This window comes from Nyctereutes procyonoides, unplaced genomic scaffold (assembly GCF_905146905.1).
Source record: "Nyctereutes procyonoides isolate TBG_1078 unplaced genomic scaffold, NYPRO_anot_genome, whole genome shotgun sequence".
Lineage (NCBI taxonomy): Eukaryota > Metazoa > Chordata > Mammalia > Carnivora > Canidae > Nyctereutes > Nyctereutes procyonoides.
In genome coordinates, this window is record NW_026575146.1 from 67,761,054 (window position 1) to 67,780,012 (window position 18,959).

The 18,959-nt window shown below is 47.5% G+C and overlaps 1 pseudogene; it reads left to right on the top strand.

The window, feature by feature from the left end:
• Positions 1–2,225: 2,225 nt before the first annotated feature.
• LOC129500049 (zinc finger protein 485-like) lies at positions 2,226–14,101 on the top strand (annotated as a pseudogene).
• The last annotated feature ends 4,858 nt before the right edge of the window (positions 14,102–18,959 follow it).

The window sequence follows — 18,959 nt, forward strand, 5'->3', positions numbered from 1 at the left end:
GGAGGTGCCCAGCAGGATGCGCGCTGGCAGGGAGGGATCTGGCTGGGGAGACACAGGGGACTCCGATGCCCAGAAACTCAGCTGGTGTGGCAGGTGTGCCTTAGAGTCAAGCAGAGGACCAGGTACTAGCCCCATGGGCCACTGGCATGCTCAGGTCTTTCTGAGCCTCTGGATCTCAAAGATTTCCCCTGTCCCTGCTAGGGAGAAAAATGTAAGGGAGAGGATGCTGGAACTGCTCCTATGGTGACTCTCTCCAGGACCACCTGGGGAGCACAGGTCCATGTGAGAGGTACAAGGGTCAGACCTTGAAACATGCTGGTCTGATGGGGGGCAGGTTAGCTCCAGGATGCTAGAGAGGTCAGATGGGGGTAACTGACTTGGCCAGCTGCAGCATGTAAAAACCGGGGGCCAGCCCTGAGGGGACTTTGGGGGAAGTGAACCAGGACCCCCTAGGAGGCATTTGGGGGCATCCAGAGAGGATGCTTCTGGGCACCTGCAAACCAGCGTCAGGGCCTCCAGTGAGTCTCTGTGGGCACCCTGCATGGCATAGGGGCTGGGAGAGAGGCCTGAGTGAGTGTGCAGCCAGGAGGGCTCCCCCGGGGGTAGGGGGAATGGGCCCCGGGGTGAGAGCCAGCGTGGGTCCTGGGTGTCAGAGAGGGCAGGGCATCTGTGTGTCCTGCAGGGGGACTTGGAGCTTCAGGATGGGCCTCCTCAGAGGCACGTGTCTGTGTGTGTGCTTGCCCCTATGTACCTGAGGGCTGAGCAGGTGCCTGTGTGTGCATTTGCCAGGGGGGTTCCGATCTTCCAGGTTGTTCTCGAAGTCCGAAGGAGTGAGTGGGAGTTTTAGAAGTAGGTCAGGAGAGCAGTAGTGTGTGTGTGTGTGTGTGTGTGTGTGTGTGTGTGTGTGTGCGCACATGCACCTACACCCTCAGGTCACTCTGTTAGGGGATCAGCTGGTACCAGGTATGATGGTGTGTCTGATGATCCTCCCGCGCCGGGCCCCCATAGCCCAGCTGTCCCTGATCCATGGAGCCAGGGGCCCTGCCTCTGTTGCTCCAGAGCATGAAGTTCTGAGCCTGTCCATCCCTGCTAGCAACTTTTGATCTCAGAGGTCAAAGCCCCATGTTGGGCATAGAGCTAATTTTTTTAAAAAAAGAAAAAATTTATTCAAGTAAGTTTTAAAAATGATTTTTAAAAAAGATTTTATTTATCTCTTTGACAGCACAAGTAGGTAGAGCTGTAGGCAGAAGGAGAGGGAGAAGCAGGCTTCCTGCAGGGAGCCCTATGCGATGGAGGATTCGATCCCACAATCCCAGAATCATGACCTGAGCTGAAGGCAGACACTTAACCATCTGAACCACCCAGGCACCTCCCAAAAATGATTTTTTTAATATGGTCATATCCCATGCAGTGTGTGGGATATACATATACTAAAAAAATATTCATTTCTCTCAAATTCAAATTTCCAGTTGCTGTGAACTTGTTGTTAGGAAATGTGGCCAGCTAGAGCTCTCACAGCTGGTGACCACAGGCTGGAATCCTCTCTCCATCTCCCGAGAGACTGCCCTCCAGCCCTGCCTCACTGCTGGGCCTTCTTGCCCAGCTCAGGCCCAGGGCCCAGGACCCCAGGGCTGATGGGGTGGACCAGCACAGGCCTCTCCCCAGGGCTGTGGCCAGGGGTCCTGTGGACTGGTGGCCTCATCCTCACCATCCCCCATGTCAGAAGGGCAGGCATCATGCCAGGCGAGGTGAGGTCCAGCTCTGAAGCACTTCATCAGGCTGCCTGATAGCTTTAGAACAGGGCCCAAAACACAACAACACCAGTGCTCGCCAAGAGTCACATTTATTGAGTGCCTGCTGTGTGTATGCCGGGCACCAGAGGCCCATTTGATGCCTGGGTAACCAAGCTTCACTGTCAGAGTGCCAGCACCTTGTATCACAAGCCCCAATCCGTATGAGCCCGGCCATGCCCTTGCCAGGCACCAGTCAGACACTCTTCATAAACCATCCAGTTGGCCTAGAAGGCAACTCCAAGAAGGAGGTGTGGCTAACACTCCCTTCAGTTGATGACACAGAATTGGGGAGGTGACATCACCTGCCCAAAACCACCTGACTTCTGAATGCAGCACTAGGACTAGAACCCGGCCCATCCATTGCCACAGCCCACACACTAACTGTTCAGGTCTCTGCCCCCAGGGAGGCCCAGGATGCTGCATCTCAGTGCCATGGAGGGCAGGGGTGCTGTGGAGGTGGAGGCCCGGCTGCCCAACACAGGAGGTAAGAGACATAAAGGGTGGGATCCCTGGGTGGCGCAGTGGTTTGGCGCCTGCCTTTGGCCCAGGGCGCGATCCTGGAGACCCGGGATCGAATCCCACGTCGGGCTCCCGGTGCATGGAGCCTGCTTCTCCCTCTGCCTATGTTTCTGCCTCTCTCTCTCACTGTGTGCCTATCATAAATAAAAAATAATAATAATAAAAATTAAAAAAAAAAAGAGACATAAAGGGTGGAAAGTTGTGGGCACGTGGGTGGGGGGCAGGCTGCCAAGGCTCGGTGTTGGTGGGAGGTTTTACACACTGGAGACACAGCTCCATGGGCTGGTCCTGGGCAGGAGGGTGCAGAGGGCACCCGGGATGGAATCTCCCCCACACTGACATCATGTCAATGGATCCTGATGAAGCCCTGCTCAGAGCCTGCAGGGGTGTGTTCTGGGAGCCAGAGGCAATCTGGGCTCCTCGCTGTGCCCTGCAATCAAGGTTCCCATTCAGGGGGCCGTGGAGTCATCTCAGTGGGAGATGATGAAGGTCCGACCCAAGGACACAGTGGAGGGGATGGGTGGCAGTGGATCAAGTCCTGCTGGCAGCTCGGCCTGGATGAGGGAGGGCTGTTGGGTTTGCTGGGATTCTTCCTGTCTTAAAACTTTTCATGTGGAAATAACTCACATTCACATTAAGTTGCCATAATAGTAGACTACTGACGTTCCCATGGGCCTTCATCCCATTTCCCCAAATGGCCATATCTTACGCAGTGATAGCACAACAGTGAATTAGGAAGCCCATCCTGACACAACATGTGTGTTTTCCAGGGTCAGGTTCTCATGTTTGTAGCTGAGTGTAACTATCACCCACATCAACACACACACTGTCCCATTACCCCAAGATCTCCCTGGAGTTGCCCCTCATTGTCCATCCTCTGCCCCCTTTGGCTGTGACAGACCCTCTCCGTCCCTGTGACTCTGTCATTTTGAGAAACTTGTATCAGCAGAATCTGGTGGCTACCTTCTGAGATTTTCTTTACCCCCCTTGGCACAGTGCCCTGGAAAGCCATCACGGTGTTGTGTGCACACACACTTCATCCCTCTTTATTGCTCAGTGAGGTTCTGGGATGTGGCTGTATGTCTGGAGGGACATCTGGGTTGTTTCCAGGTGCTAGCTGTCACAAGTATAGGTTTTTGCATGAATGTATGTTTTCATTTCGTGGTCAGAGGTGCTCAGGACTGTGACCATTCACAGACAGATTAGCTAGACACACAAAAAGTGTTGTGATGCTGTGTTTTAAAATCTAAGAAAAATCTAAGAAACCACCTTCCCTCATATCCTCAGGAAACTCTTGTGCTTCCCTCATATCCTCACAGAACTCTTGTGTTCTGATCCAGGAAGAAACACGGCCCAAAGTACTGTTACTCTGTGCTGGGTGGCCTCCTGGCTTCCACTCCTGCCTCCTTCAAACTGCTCCCCATGCAGCAGGCCAAGGCATCTTATAAAAATGAGAATCATGTCTGGGCAGACCTCTCAATGTGGAAAATGGTACAAACTCCATACAGGGGCCCTACTGGCCTGACTGCATCATACCTCTCTCTTTCCCTCCAATTTAAGGAGGTCTGGCCACCCTGGCCTCCTAGTTTTGCCTTTAACATCCCACCTCAGGGCCTTTGCACATGCTGTTTCCCTGCCCCAGAATGCTCTTCCTTCATATGTTCACTTGGCCATCTCCTTCTCAAAATGAAGGTCAAGACTAAGTCATCAGCAACTCAGAGAAGCCACCCTGGACTGTCCTAGCTGAAGCATTACCCCAGGATTTGCCCTCATTCCAACCTAATTTGTCTTGATCCTGATGTCTGTCACTCTCTAGTATTTTCTAGTGTATTGATTTGGTCTTGGTCTCTCTGACTTTCACATATGTGAGCACTGGTGATCCCGGGAGTCAAGATCAAGACCATACACAACCCGGTGGGATTTACTGCTGTGGACCACATGATGCTAGGAGGGTGTATATGAATCTAGCCCTGCAACTAAATAATCTCTTAACCTGTTCCATGTAATTTGACTTCTTGATTGGAAAGTTTTTGTTTATGGACAGAATTTAAGCAGGCACAAGGATAATGGTCTGTATCTAACAGGAGTTTCATTCACAGGCATAGGCATGTTGAAAATCTTAGAAACTACTCTCCTGAGATGTATCCATTTCACTGTTTGTAAATTTGACCTGGCCTCTCCCTTCCTCAGCTTCCTAGTTCCTTCCCCAGAAGCAGTGACTTTCCTGCTTCGTGTATGGCCTTCCAGAATATTCTATGCTCGCTCATGCAAACACCCATGTATCTATTACTATATATTTACGAATAATTTCTTTTTACATACACCAGTAGTAGCAGACTCTTCGGGTTCCTGTTTTGTCTTGTTTTATTTAACTCTGATAAAGCACCTACTGTGTTCCACTCAGCTCGCAGCTGCTTTCCTTGCATCTGCTGGTCTATGCTTTACAACTCTGTGAGATAGGAACAGTGACTAGACCCATTTTGCACATTTGAAACTGGAGGACTGAGAAGTGTGAGTGATCTGCCCATGTGAGGATTTGAATCCTGGCAGTCTGGGTGATGCTTACCCCTGAGGTGCCAAGTGCATTTCCTGGCTGTGTGGAAGCCTGCTGTCTGTCTATGCTGCACGCTGATTTACTTAACCAGATCCCTGCAGGTGGGCCTTTGGGTTATTTCCAGGCTTTGGGGATGATGACCAGCCATCTACAAATAGGCTTATAGCTGGGTCATTTTGCACATGGGGGACCACTTCCATGAGTTGATGTCCAAAAGAAGCGCTCGCTGCATCAAAGGCCATGTGCATGTGTAATCTGGACAGTATGGCCAAATGGTCCTCCACAGAGAGGCCAATTTCCAGACCCTGTGGCCACGTGGGAGTCTGTAAGACAATATTTAATGAGTTACCAGATTTTATTATTTAAAAAAAAAAGACTTTATTTACTTATATGAGAGAGAAAGAGGGCACACACACATGTGAATGAGTTGGGGGAGGGGCAGAGGGAGAAGCAGCTTCCTCACTGAGCAGAGTCGTGACACAAGGCTTGATCCCAGGACCCTGAAGTCAGGATCTGAGCCGAAGGCAGACGTTTCACTGACTGAGCCACCCAGGTGCCCCAGTTGCCAGCTTTTAAATATCAGGAGATTTCACTCCAAATCTAGATATCTGGCTTCTTTGGAAAAACTGGACTATTTTCCACCTGGCGTTCTCCCAGGCAGCTGCACATTGGTTCACCTCCTCTTCGGCATGGGTGTCGCAGTCCTCCACAGATTCCAATGCCCCCCAGTTGTCTTACCCCAGCCCCTTCACTCACTGACGTTTCCTGCCTGTTCCCTCTTGACCTTTGGGATGCGATTTAATGCATGCCTTAAGGGTACCCCTGTGCAACCTTGAGCAAGTGTCTTAACCTCTGTACCTGTGTCCTCATCTGTAAAGTGGGATGATGATAGTAGCCAAAGGTTATTATGAAAAACCAAATAAGGGGATCCCTGGGTGGTGCAGTGGTTTGATGCCTGCCTTTGGCCCAGGGCGCGATCCTGGAGACCCAGGATCGAATCCCACGTCGGGCTCCCGGTGCATGGAGCCTGCTTCTCCCTCTGCCTGTGTCTCTGCCTCTCTCTCTCTCTCTGTGTGTGTGTGACTATCATAAATAAATAAAAATTAAAAAAAAAAGAAAAACCAAATAAAAAAAATACCTGTAGAGTATTTAGAACAGAATGTGGCACACAGCAAGTTTGATCCATGTTAGCTCTTATGGTCTCATTGTTAAGATTTTATTGCGTTTCCATATGCACAGAGGGCAGGGTGACCTCATTACTTGTTCTTCCTTCCCAGTTCTGCCTTCTCAGAGCCCTGCTCCTACTTCAGAGAAGCTCTCCAAAAAGAAGGGAAGAATACCAGTCAGGTCCCTGCTGGCCTGGAGCATGGTAAGCCTTCTCCCTTTGACCAGAGGGCCCCACAGTTCAGAGAGGTCAGGCACATCTGCCACTCTCTCTGCCCAGCAGAGACCCTAGGGTGGCAGGAATATGCCCCATCCCATGAGGGATGGTTTTCCTGGGGATGCTGCCTCTTTCCTGCCCTTCTCTTTCATAATTTCCACCTCTGCTGGAATGTTGCCTCCTCCAGGAAGCCTCCCTGCTCACTTCCTCCTCGTCACTCCCTAACCCTTCCCCTTGCTTAATTTTCTTCAGAGTCATTATCACTATGTGATGCAACCACAAGACAGAAGGGTAGGACAAGGCAGTGATTCTCAGTCAGAGACAGTTCATCCCCCAGGGGATACTGGCAATGGCTGAAAACATGTTTGGGTGTCACCACTGGAGGGGTGGTACTGCTGGCATCTGGAGGGTAGAGGCCAGGGATGCTGCTCAGCACCCTGTAATCCACAGCAAAGAATGCTCTGGCCTGCAGATGATCTCAGAAAACCCAGAACAGGGAAGGCTGGTTTTGCAAAGAAAAGGAGGCACAACCTTGGTGGCCCTTTTGTGCCTCACAGCCAAGAAAGCCAGCCTGGTGCTTCATGTTGGAAAAGCAGTGTTTACATTAGTAGGAAAGCAGATAGTTTTAAGAAACCAGCTAAGGCAGAGTCGTAGCAGCTGAGTTTCCAGCCCTTATTAAGTGCCACGCACTGTCACAGATTGTGTTCTTGGACTATCCCCTTGAATGCTCACACTCCCCCTGTCCCAGGAGGCAGCACTACTCTTTATTCTTCCCATTTTACAGATGTAGAGACTTGAGGCACGGGAAGGCAAGTCCTCAGCCACCCGCCTGGCTCCCACACTGAGGGGCGCAGACCCCACCCCCGGAGTGAACACTGTCCCATCTGCTGCTCTCTCCCCCTGCAGCCGCTCCCTTTGCTTTGGCTCCTCCTTGCACACCGTGGCTCCAGCTCTGCAGGGCCTTGGCTTTGTAGCCTTTCCTAGCATTTCAGGAAATGGGCACGGGTCGCATCTCTGCGACCACAGCCCCTAGGCCTCTCTGCACCTGCACCCCCTGCACCTGTGCCCCGTGGCCCTCCGCATCCCAGCCTGGGGCTGGAGACCTCTAACCACACGGGTCTGGTTGCAGTAACATGACAGTCCAAAACACAGCTGCTTCACTCAAACGACGTTACTTACTCCTCACCGTGACAGTGTGTGGACAGCCCGGGAGCGTGCCTCTGCCCCGCGTGGCCCATCCACATTCAGGGGCATTCCAAGGGGAACGTGCTTAGTTTCTCAAAAGCCAAAGGCCAGAAGACACGCCTCTCTTCTGCTTGCACTTCATCCGCCAGAGCATAGCCACGTGACTGCCCCCGCTCCAAGGAATGCTGGGAAACGTAGTCTGGCTGTGCAATCATGGGCTCAACTGTAGCTTCCATTATTATGGCAAAGAAAAATGGATATTATGTCCACCACTGACCTGGTCTGTTATGTTAATCTATCCCAGCGCCAGGCTGTGATGAGCACATGAGTGAATAAAGCTACTCTCCAAGCCTGCAATCCTTTCTCCCATTGACTAGAATCCCCTCCCCTTTTAAACATGTATTTAGAATAATTGACATTTCTTGAGCACCAAGCATGTACTGGGCACAGAGCTAATGTCTTTACCTATTTTCATCCACCTAAGCCTCACAACTCTAGGACGTGGTACTGTATTATCTCCATCTTCAAGATAAGAGAATGGGGGTGCAGAGTTCACGTCACTTGTCTGAGGTCATACATACTAAGTAGTCAAGCCAAGATTCGAACCCAGGCAGTCTGGCCCTATAGCCTATGCTCTTAACTGTCGTGGTATTGACCTAACTCAGTGGAAACAGAGATTCCCAGGTGGCCATACAACTGGTGAGTGAAAGGGCCACTTTCAGCATTTATAGCATCCCTTCATTCATCTCTTCACATCACACGTGAACACTCAGAGTGTGCTCTGTGGCTGCAATAATGGTGTATAAACAACAACAAAACCCACAGAACATCAGGAGCACACAGCAATAAGGATTTGGCTATGCGGCTCTGCTGGTGTTGCTGGGCTCCTTTACATGCCTGGTGGACGCTGGTGGACAGCTGCTGGACAGGTGCCTGGTCAGCTGATCTGGGGTGGCTTTTCTCAGAGGACTGGGGTGACTTGGCACTGCTCTACATATCGTTCATCCTCCAGAGACTAGCTGGGGCACATCTTCACTCATGGAGGCAGTAGAGGCACAAGAAAGATGTGAGTGCTGATTGCTTCTATCATACCACCAACAACACCACACTGGCCACGGCAAGCTCCAAGGCCAAGTAAAGGTTTGGAATAGGAATGCACTGCACAGCCACATAGCAAAGGGTTTGGATATGGGAAGAGCCCAGGCCTTATTTGCAAGCTGACACAACACTGAGCTCTGAACACATCCCAAACTTCTGTTGGCTTTCCTCCTAGTGTCCTGGACCAAATGAAGGATCAGGCCCTTGATGAATAGGAATGGGGGTTTGGGTTACAGGAACCTGTGATCTTCAAGGATGTGGCCATGTACTTCACCCAGAATGAGTGGCAGCTGCTGGAGCCTGCGCAGAAGGACCTATACAGGGATGTGATGCTGGAGAACTATGGGCACCTGGCATCCTTGGGTAAGGACAAGTCGCACAGTTCAGAAGACTTGGATGAGCTTACCCCTAGGACTGGTCCCATGCGCTAAGGGTTGGTGGCTTCATTCTAAGAGTGGCTCTGCTCATGGTCTCAAGACAGCTGCCAGTGGCCACCGACAGGCCCTCATTGTAGTTCACTCACAACAGAAGTGGGAGAATGATTGGTACTGGTGTTCCCTCCAAAAGTCTGACTTTTGCTCCCATTAGAACTGGCTTCAGTCATATGACTGCTGCTAAGCCAATCACAGTGGCCAGTGCAACAGAAAGAGGCTGATTGGTGCCGTCCTCTTTGAGGGTGGGCTCTGCTCTCTGGGAACTGCAGGTGTACCCCTTACTAGGAATTTGGGCAGGTGTGATGGGGGAGGTGGAGGCTGGTGAGGCAGAAGCCCTGTGCTTCCTCTGGAGGGCCTTCGTATCATTGTGATGTTGTGATTTATAATGAGAAAGATATATTCGGTCTCCCGCCTGTTTCTAGCACAGAACCCCTAAAGCCTTTTGAATTTCTTACGTGGTGAGAGGGATAAATGCATCTTTTGCTATGTTAGTAAGGTGACTTTGAGAAAACCCCTCAGGATGAGAGCTGGTTGCTAGGGGAAGCAACTTTGGGTCTCACCCCTGACCTCCAGGGAGGTTGAATCAGTCATCAATGGCCAGTGATTTAATCAACTATGTCTATGTAATTAAGCTTCCATAAAAACCCCAAATGATAGTGTTTGCAGAGCTTCCAGGTTGGTAAGCAAGTGAAGCTCCGGGGAGAGAGGTGGCCTCAGAGGACATGGATGCCCCACAACCTTTCCCCACACCTGGCCCTTGACAACTCTTCCACCTACTGTTCCTGAGTTCTATCCTTTTATAATAAATCAGAGATCTAGTGAGTAAAACATTTCTCTGAGTTCTGTGAGCTGCTCCAGCAAATTCATCAAACCCAAGAAGGGGATCATTGCAACCTCTGATCCATAGCCTGCCAGTCAGAGGTACCAGTGACAACTTGGATTTGTGATTGATGTCTGAATTGGGGGAGGGGATCAGCTTTGTGGGACTGAGCCCTCCACCTGTGGGATGGGATACCACCTCCAGGTAGGTAGTGTCAGAATTGAGTTGAATTATAGGACCCCAGCAGTGTTGGAGAGAATTGCTTGGGGGCAGGGGTAGGACCCACACTCTGGAATTGGGAGTAGAAATATAAACACACTTCTCTGTGCAAATCTGGGTCTGGGGGGCATCCAGAACTTCTTTTCTTCTGTGGAGCAGGGCATTGGTTCTTCAAACCCAAGCTGATCACCAGGTTAGAGCAAGGAGACGAGCCCTGTGTCAAGGAGAGAGACATCCCTCCAGCTCCCCAACGAGACAGTGCTGGAATCAGTGGGAGCCACATCTCCACAGGTGAGCAGGAGGAGCTACCGTGGCAGCCACCACAGGAGCTTCTCCCCAAAAGCCCAACAAGCAGCAGCAGGAGAAGGGAGAAGGCTGCAGGGCATGCTTCCTTCCAAGAATGCTTTTCCATTCCTCTGGCCTCCTGGGATCTCATTTTCCCTTAACTGCTTCAGACAGCATCTGTTCACTTTCCTCCTTGTATGCATGGGTTGATGTCTTCCTGGTTACAAAGATGTTTACAGCAGTTCTTTGTTGCATGCTGGTCCGGCACTCAACCTAAATCCATAAGATTATCACCACTGGGTAGCCCCCTGTTGACTTAGAAAAACAACAGGATATTTCTGGGCAGCAAACCAACCCCCATCAGCTTCTGAACCTCACGAATATAGAAGAATAGAGAGTTTTTTCTTTAAGATAATGCATGAATTTAAGGGATGCCTGGGTGGTTCAGTTGATTAAGCATCTCACTCTTGGTTTCACTCAGGCCATGATCTCTTGTTATGGGATTGAGCCCCCCCTGAGTGCGGAGACTGCTTAGAGTTTCTCTGTCCTCCCTTTGCTCCTCCCCTCTGTGCACTCTTGAGCACTCTCTCTGTCTCTCAAATAACTTTTTAAAAATAAAGATAATACCTTGTTTTAATAAGAATCCAAAATAGTAACCAAGTATTTTCATTAAAAAAAAAAATAATATGCCTTTGTTTCATTCCGGCTTATACTTCCCGGAAGTAGTTTCAATTTTTTTTTTTTAAGATTTTATGTATTCATTTGACAAAGAGAGAGTACACAAGCTGAGGAGGGGCAGAGGGAGGAGAAGCAGACTCCTTGCAGAGCAGGGAGCCTGATGAGGGGCTCCATCCCAGGACCCTGGGATCGTGACCTGAGCCAAAGGCAGATGCTTAACCAACTGAAGCCACCCAGGTGCCCCTACCCTCCTGCATAGTTTCAATTTTGTTAGTGTTTATTACCTGTCCAGGTTGAGGAATTTCTTTAAAAAGTTTGTACTTTCAAACAACCACTTCCAATTATGCCATCACATGCCCATCAGAGTGACCAAATGAAAACCATGAGCGCTGGTGAGTGCATGGGACAACTGGCACTCCATTGGTTGCTTGCAGAAGTGCACATGGGTTCATTGGCTAGAACTCCATGTCTACACATTCCCATCCCAGTCACTCCACCCCTGGGTATATTCCCAACAGAAATGCATACCTGTGCTCACCAAAGGATACCTCCAAATGTTCATAGCAGCTCAATTCTTAATAGTCCCAAAGCAGGAACTCCCCAAATGCCTATCAAAAATAAAATAGTTAAATGCATTGTGGTATAGTCACACATGGGACCCTACAAGCAATGCAAATGAATGATTTACAGTTGCATGCAACAATCTGAATGGATTTCATGGAACGGTTGAGTAAAAGAAGCCAGACACAAAATGGTGCATACTACAAGGTTGCATTTATATAATGTATAAAAACCTGAAGCCAATCTCCACTGTTAGAAGTCAAGATCTCAATTTTCTGAGAGGGACAGAGACATTGAAGGAGAAGGGACTGTGGGCAGGCTTCAGGTAGCATGCTTCTGGGGTTCTGTTTCTTGATCTTAATCTTTGTGCTGCACACATGAATGTGTTCACGTTATGAATTCTCTCTCCTCCCCTAACTAGACTCACAAAACACGTTATTCCACTTATTTACAGATAGTATCACATCGTTTTAGTGATGAGGGAACATACGAACTGACCATTCCTCTGTGCATGGCTGTCCAAGTGCGCTGAATTCTTTGTAAATGATAGCTAATAAAAGTTACATTTAGTATGGAACATTCTGTATCCCTTTTTCCTTCAATCTATAGATCTTGATTTATTTATGGAACATTTCTTGAATTATATCTCTGAGTAATTATTCTGATGCAGGATTTGTTTTTGATTTTCCATGCCAAAATATTTTCTCACTGATTCTTTTTCCTTCTTCATTTCCATTTCATTTGAGCTGGCTGTCTTTTCTTTTTCCAGCCTTATTAGGGTAGGATTGTGTGAGCTTATTGTGATAGAACATTGTATAAGCTTAAGGTGTGTAGCATGATAATTTGATACGTGGATATATTATGCAATGATTATGGCAATAAGGTTATAAAATGCCTTCATCCCTTCACATAATTACCACTTTTTTTGGTGCCATGATGTGAATTCTTTTTTTTTTTAATTTTTATTTATTTATGATAGTCACAGAGAGAGAGAGAGGCAGAGATATACACAGAGGGAGAAGCAGGCTCCATGCACCGGGAGCCCGACGTGGCATTCGATCCCGGGTCTCCAGGATCGCGCCCTGGGCCAAAGGCAGGCGCTAAACCGCTGCACCACCCAGGGATCCCGCATGATGTGAATTCTAATCATGCCATGCACTTATGATTCATGTGCTTTTTTTCTATGTTTTTTATACTCAACAAAACATTTTCAGCCAAAGATAAAAACAATAGCGCTAAAAAAGAGATTTACATTCTGATTCCTTTTCAGACAAAAAGAGAAGGCTTGTGTTGAAGACATTTCCAAAGCCAGGCATCTCTATGAGGCCATCCCCGGGGAAGGCAAAGGAAGTGGTCCAAAAGGGTTCCAGGACAGAAAGGATTTTGGAAACTCAGGACAGGCCACTGAGGAGCAGGCAAAAATCTGGCCCCAGGCTGGCCTCAGACTCATGCAAAAAAATTCTCCCTAGAAAGAAAAGGCATGAATCTACGGCCGTGAGGAGATGCCTGAGTTGTCCACCACCAATGACAATATCGCAGAGCACCTCTCAAGGAAAGAAGACCCCAAAAAGAGATATTCATGGAAAAACACAGGCACCAGGCTCTCTGAGACAAGGTCATCCAAGAATCCAAAGGGGGAAGGCACACTTTAAATGTAAATAATGTGGAAAAACCTTCAACCAGACCCTCCACCTCATTGAGCATGAGCGGATCCACACAGGAGAGAAACCCCACAGATGTGATGAGTGTGGGAAGCACTTCCGGCACAGCTCCTACTTCCTCACGCACCATAGAATTCACACTGGAGAGAGGCCCTACAAGTGTAAAGAGTGTGGGAAAGCCTTCAACAGCAGCTCCACACTGAGCAGCCACCACAGGACCCACACAGGGGAGAAGCCCTTCAGATGTGAGGAGTGCGGGAAAACATTCAAGCAGAGCACGAAGCTTACTCGTCACCGGAGGGTGCACACTGGAGAGAAGCCCTACCAGTGCAGTGAGTGTGAGAAATCATTTGGCCGCAGTTCTTCCTTAACAGAGCACAAGAGAATCCACACAGGAGAGAAGCCATACCATTGCAAAGTGTGTGGGAAAGCCTTTAGATGCAACTCGCATCTTTCTGAGCACCAGCGGATCCACCAGGAGGAAAAATCCTACCGGTGTGAGCAATGTGGGAAGTAATTCCGAAACGGCTCCCACCTGTTGGAACACAGAAGGGTGCACCAGCGGGGCGCCCCAGAGCAATGCCCAGAGTGTGGGAGAGCCTAACGCCGCAGGGCTGCCCTTCTGAAGCACCAAAAGAGCCACAGAGAGAAGCATACTTACCGGTGTGAGGGATGTGGAAAGGCCTTCCGGTGCAGGTCAAGCATTCAGAGACATCAGAGGATGCATGCCAGACAGAAGCCTTACATGTGCCCTGAGTGTGGGAAAGCCTTCGCCGACAGCTCCACCCTTAACAATCACTGCAAAATTCACAGCCCAGAGAAACAGTACCCTTGCCCCAAATGTGAGACGGCCTTCAGGCACCTCTCGTCCCTGATGCTCCACCAGAAAGCACATGCTGGAAAGGGACAGTGAACTTGCATGTGACAGAGCCCTCAGCCAGGACCCACACCTTCCTAACCCCCAGAGAAGTATGTGAGTGGAGGTTCTCTGCACCTCTCACCAGAAAGGTTACCTAGCTGACCAGGGGTCCTCATTCAGGGGACAGTTCTACACAGCCCCAACCTGGGACGTTTGGGAAGTATCTGTGGATACTTTTGATTGTCCCAACCTGTTGCTGCCACTGGCAGGTAATGGATAGAGGCCAAGGATCCTCCAAACCCTATGTTGCACCAGACACCTCCCTCTACAAGGAAGGTTCTGGTTCCAAATAGCAGCAGTGGTGCTAAGAGTTTGAGGAGTTCAGAAATAGTTTTCTGTGTCATCCTGTACAGTAACCACTAAACTGCATGTGGCTCTGTACATTTACATGAATCAAACAGAAATAAAATTCAAAATGTTTTCTCAGCCACAGACAGCTAGGATTCAGTGGCCAGATTTCCTAGCGGGTGCCAAATCAGCATAGATAAAGAATATGTCTGTTGTTACAGAAGGTTCTGTTTTGGCGTTGGTTTGGATCTTTTATCAAAATTATCCAAAATTATCTATGGGCCAGCATAGCCCCAAGAAAGTGAGTATGGGGTTCAATTGCCAGAGGAAGACAGAGGGCAGCACAACCAAATGTAGCACTCCATGAATGGCTTTGAGATTGTGTCGGCTCATCCACAGATGGTTCTGTGGGCACTCTGATATGTGAGGATTGGCTATTCTTTTTTTTGTATTGGCTATTTTTTTAAGATTTTATTTATTCATAAGAGACAGAGAGAGAGAGAGAGAGAGAGAGAGGCAGAGACACAGGCAGAGGGAGAAGCAGGCTCCATGCAGGGAGCCTGACGTGGAACTCGATCCTGGGCCTCCAGGATCAGGCCCTGGGCTGAAGGCGGCGTTAAACTGCTGAGCCACCGGGCTGCCCAGGATTGGCCAGGATTGGAGGCAGACACCTCCTTCTACCTGGGGCAGAACAAACAATCAGTCATTGATGATTACTGATAAATGCTGATATTTCCTGAGCACCTCCCCTGCCACGCATGGTGCTGAGCACTTTACATTACATAGCCTCCTGGAATTCTCTCTAGCATCCTATGAAATAGGAACTCATGTGATCCCATTTTATAGCTGAGAAAATGGGGCTCAGGACAGCTTTTTTTAAAATTTTGCACATAGGGATCCCTGGGTGGCACAGCGGTTTGGCGCCTGCCTTTGGCCCAGGGCGCGATCCTGGAGACCCGGGATCGAATCCCACATCAGGCTCCCGGTGCATGGGGCCTGCTTCTCCCTCTGCCTGTGTCTCTGCCTCTCTCTCTCTCTCTCTCTCTCTCTCTCTGTGACTATCATAAATAAATAAATAAATAAATAAATAAATAAATAAATAAATAAAATTTTGCACATAAATCAGGGCAGTACTGCTATTTTTATATTACGTGCTTTCAAATTCATGGGATTCACATTTTCACAAAATATATCCTTAAAAATACATATCACTGTTTACATTTCTGTTCAGACTGCCCTTTTGGGCAGAGAGCAGCTTGGCTTTACTGATAGCAGGAGCTAGCACAAAGGAGACTCTAGATCAGAGGTTGGCAAACTATGGCCAACCCAACCCATGGCCTGTTTTTATAAATCAAGTTTTAACCAAGGAAATACAAACGATTTTAAAAACATATTATGAACAGCTCTACGCCAATAAATTAGGCAATCTAGAAGAAATGGACGCATTCCTGGAAAGCCACAAACTACCAAAACTGGAACAGGAAGAAATAGAAAACCTGAACAGGCCAATAACCAGGGAGGAAATTGAAGCAGTCATCAAAAACCTCCCAAGACACAAGAGTCCAGGGCCAGATGGCTTCCCAGGGGAATTCTATCAAATATTTAAAGAAGAAATCATACCTATTCTACTAAAGCTGTTTGGAAAGATAGAGATGGAGTACTTCCAGATTCATTCTATGAGGCCAGCATCACCTTAATTCCAAAACCAGACAAAGACCCCACCAAAAAGGAGAATTACAGACCAATATCCCTGATGAACATGGATGCAAAAATTCTCAACAAGATACTAGCCAATAGGATCCAACAACACATTAAGAAAATTATTCACCATGACCAAGTAGGATTTATCCCCGGGACACAAGGCTGGTTCAACACTCATAAAACAATCAATGTGATTCATCATATCAGCAAGAGAAAAACCAAGAACCATATGATCCTCTCATTAGATGCAGAGAAAGCATTTGACAAAATACAGCCTCCATTCCTGATCAAAACTCTTCAGAGTGTAGGGATAGGGGGAACTTTCCTCGACATCTTAAAAGCCATCTACGAAAAGCCCACAGCAAATATCATTCTCAATGGGGAAGCACTGGGAGCCTTTCCCCTAAGATCAGGAACAAGACAGGGATGTCCACTCTCACCACTGCTATTCAACATAGTATTGGAAGTCCTAGCCTCAGCAATCAGACAACAAAAAGACATTAAAGGCATTCAAATTGGCAAAGAAGAAGTCAAACTCTCCCTCTTCGCCGATGACATGATACTCTACATAGAAAACCCAAAAGCCTCCACCCTAAGATTACTAGAACTCATACAGCAATTTGGTAGCGTGGCAGGATACAAAATCAATGCCCAGAAATCAATGGCATTTCTATACACTAACAATGAGACTGAAGAAAGAGAAATTAAGGAGTCAATCCCATTTACAATTGCACCCAAAAGCATAAGATACCTAGGAATAAACCTAACCAAAGAGGTAAAGGATCTATACCCTAAAAACTATAGAACACTTCTGAAAGAAATTGAGGAAGACACAAAGAGATGGAAAAATATTCCATGCTCATGGATTGGAAGAATTAATATTGTGAAAATGTCAATGTTACCCAGGGCAATTTACACGTTTAATGCAATCCCTATCAAAATACCATGGACTTTCTTCAGAGAGTTAGAACAAATTATTTTAAGATTTGTGTGGAATCAGAAAAGACCCCGAATAGCCAGGGGAATTTTAAAAAAGAAAACCATATCTGGGGGCATCACAATGCCAGATTTCAGGTTGTACTACAAAGCTGTGGTCATCAAGACAGTGTGGTACTGGCACAAAAACAGACACATAGATCAGTGGAACAGAATAGAGAACCCAGAAGTGGACCCTGAACTTTATGGTCAACTAATATTCGATAAAGGAGGAAAGACTATCCACTGGAAGAAAGACAGTCTCTTCAATAAATGGTGCTTGGAAAATTGGACATCCACATGCAGAAGAATGAAACTAGACCACTCTCTTGCACCATACACAAAGATAAACTTAAAATGGATGAAAGATCTAAATGTGAGACAAGATTCCATCAAAATCCTAGAGGAGAACACAGGCAACACCCTTTTTGAACTTGGCACAGTAACTTCTTGCAAGATACATCCACGAAGGCAAAAGAAACAAAAGCAAAAATGAACTATTGGGACTTCATCAAGATAAGAAGCTTCTGCACAGCAAAGGAGACAGTCAACAAAACTAAAAGACAACCTACAGAATGGGAGAAGATATTTGCAAATAACATATCAGATAAAGGGCTAGTTTCCAAAATCTATAAAGAACTTATTAAACTCAACAGCAAAGAAACAAACAATCCAATCATGAAATGGGCAAAAGACATGAAGAGAAGTCTCACAGAGGAATACATAGACATGGCCAACATGCACATGAGAAAATGCTCTGCATCACTTGCCATCAGGGAAATACAAATCAAAACCACAATGAGATACCACCTCACACCAGTGAGAATGGGGAAAATTAACAAGGCAGGAAACAACAAATGTTGGAGAGGATGCGGAGAAAAGGGAACACTCTTACACTGTTGGTGGGAATGTGAACTGGTGCAGCCACTCTGGAAAACTGTGTGGAGGTTCCTCAAAGAGTTAAAAATAGACCTGCCCTACGACCCAGCAATTACACTGTTAGGGATATACCCCAAAGATTCAGATGCAGTGAAACGCCGGGACACCTGCACCCCGATGTTTCTAGCAGCAATGTCCACAATAGCCAAACTGTGGAAGGAGCCTCGGTGCCCATCGAAAGATGAATGGATAAAGAAGATGTGGTTTCTGTATACAATGGAATATTACTCAGCCATTAAAAACGACAAATACCCACCATTTGCTTCAACGTGGATGGAACTGGAGGGTATTATGCTGAGTGAAGTAAGTCAATCGGAGAAGGACAAACAGTGTATGCTCTCATTCATTTGGGGAATATGAATAATAGTGAAAGGGAATATAAGGGGAGAAGAAATGTGTGGGAAATATCAGAAAGGGAGACAGAACATAAAGACTCCTAACTCTGGGAAATGAACTAGGGGTGGTGGAGGGGGAGGAGGGCGGGGGGGTGGGGGTGAATGGGTGACGGGCACTGAAGAGGACACTTGACGGGATGAGCACTGGGTGTTATTCTGTATGTTGGTAAATTGAACACCAATAAAAATTAATTTATTAAAAAAATAAATCAAGTTTTATTGGCACACAGCTACCTATTGTCTATGACTGCTTCCATGCAAAGATGAATAATTACAACAGAGACCAGATGGTCCATAAGCCTAAAATATTTGCTCTGAGACCCTTGACCAAAAATAGTTGAGTGATCCCTGCTCTGAATAGCTGACAAATTGAAGTGAATCAGGATGAATTGTGGGAGTGGTTGGCAAAGAAAGAGATAAACTCTTGAATGTTTGTGACTATGACTCAAAGTGTAAAATATATTTTGTATTGCAGTACAGTGCACTTTGTGTATTTTCTATGTGTGTATGAACATATGTGTGTGCATAGGTGAAAGACAAGTTTAATGAACCAC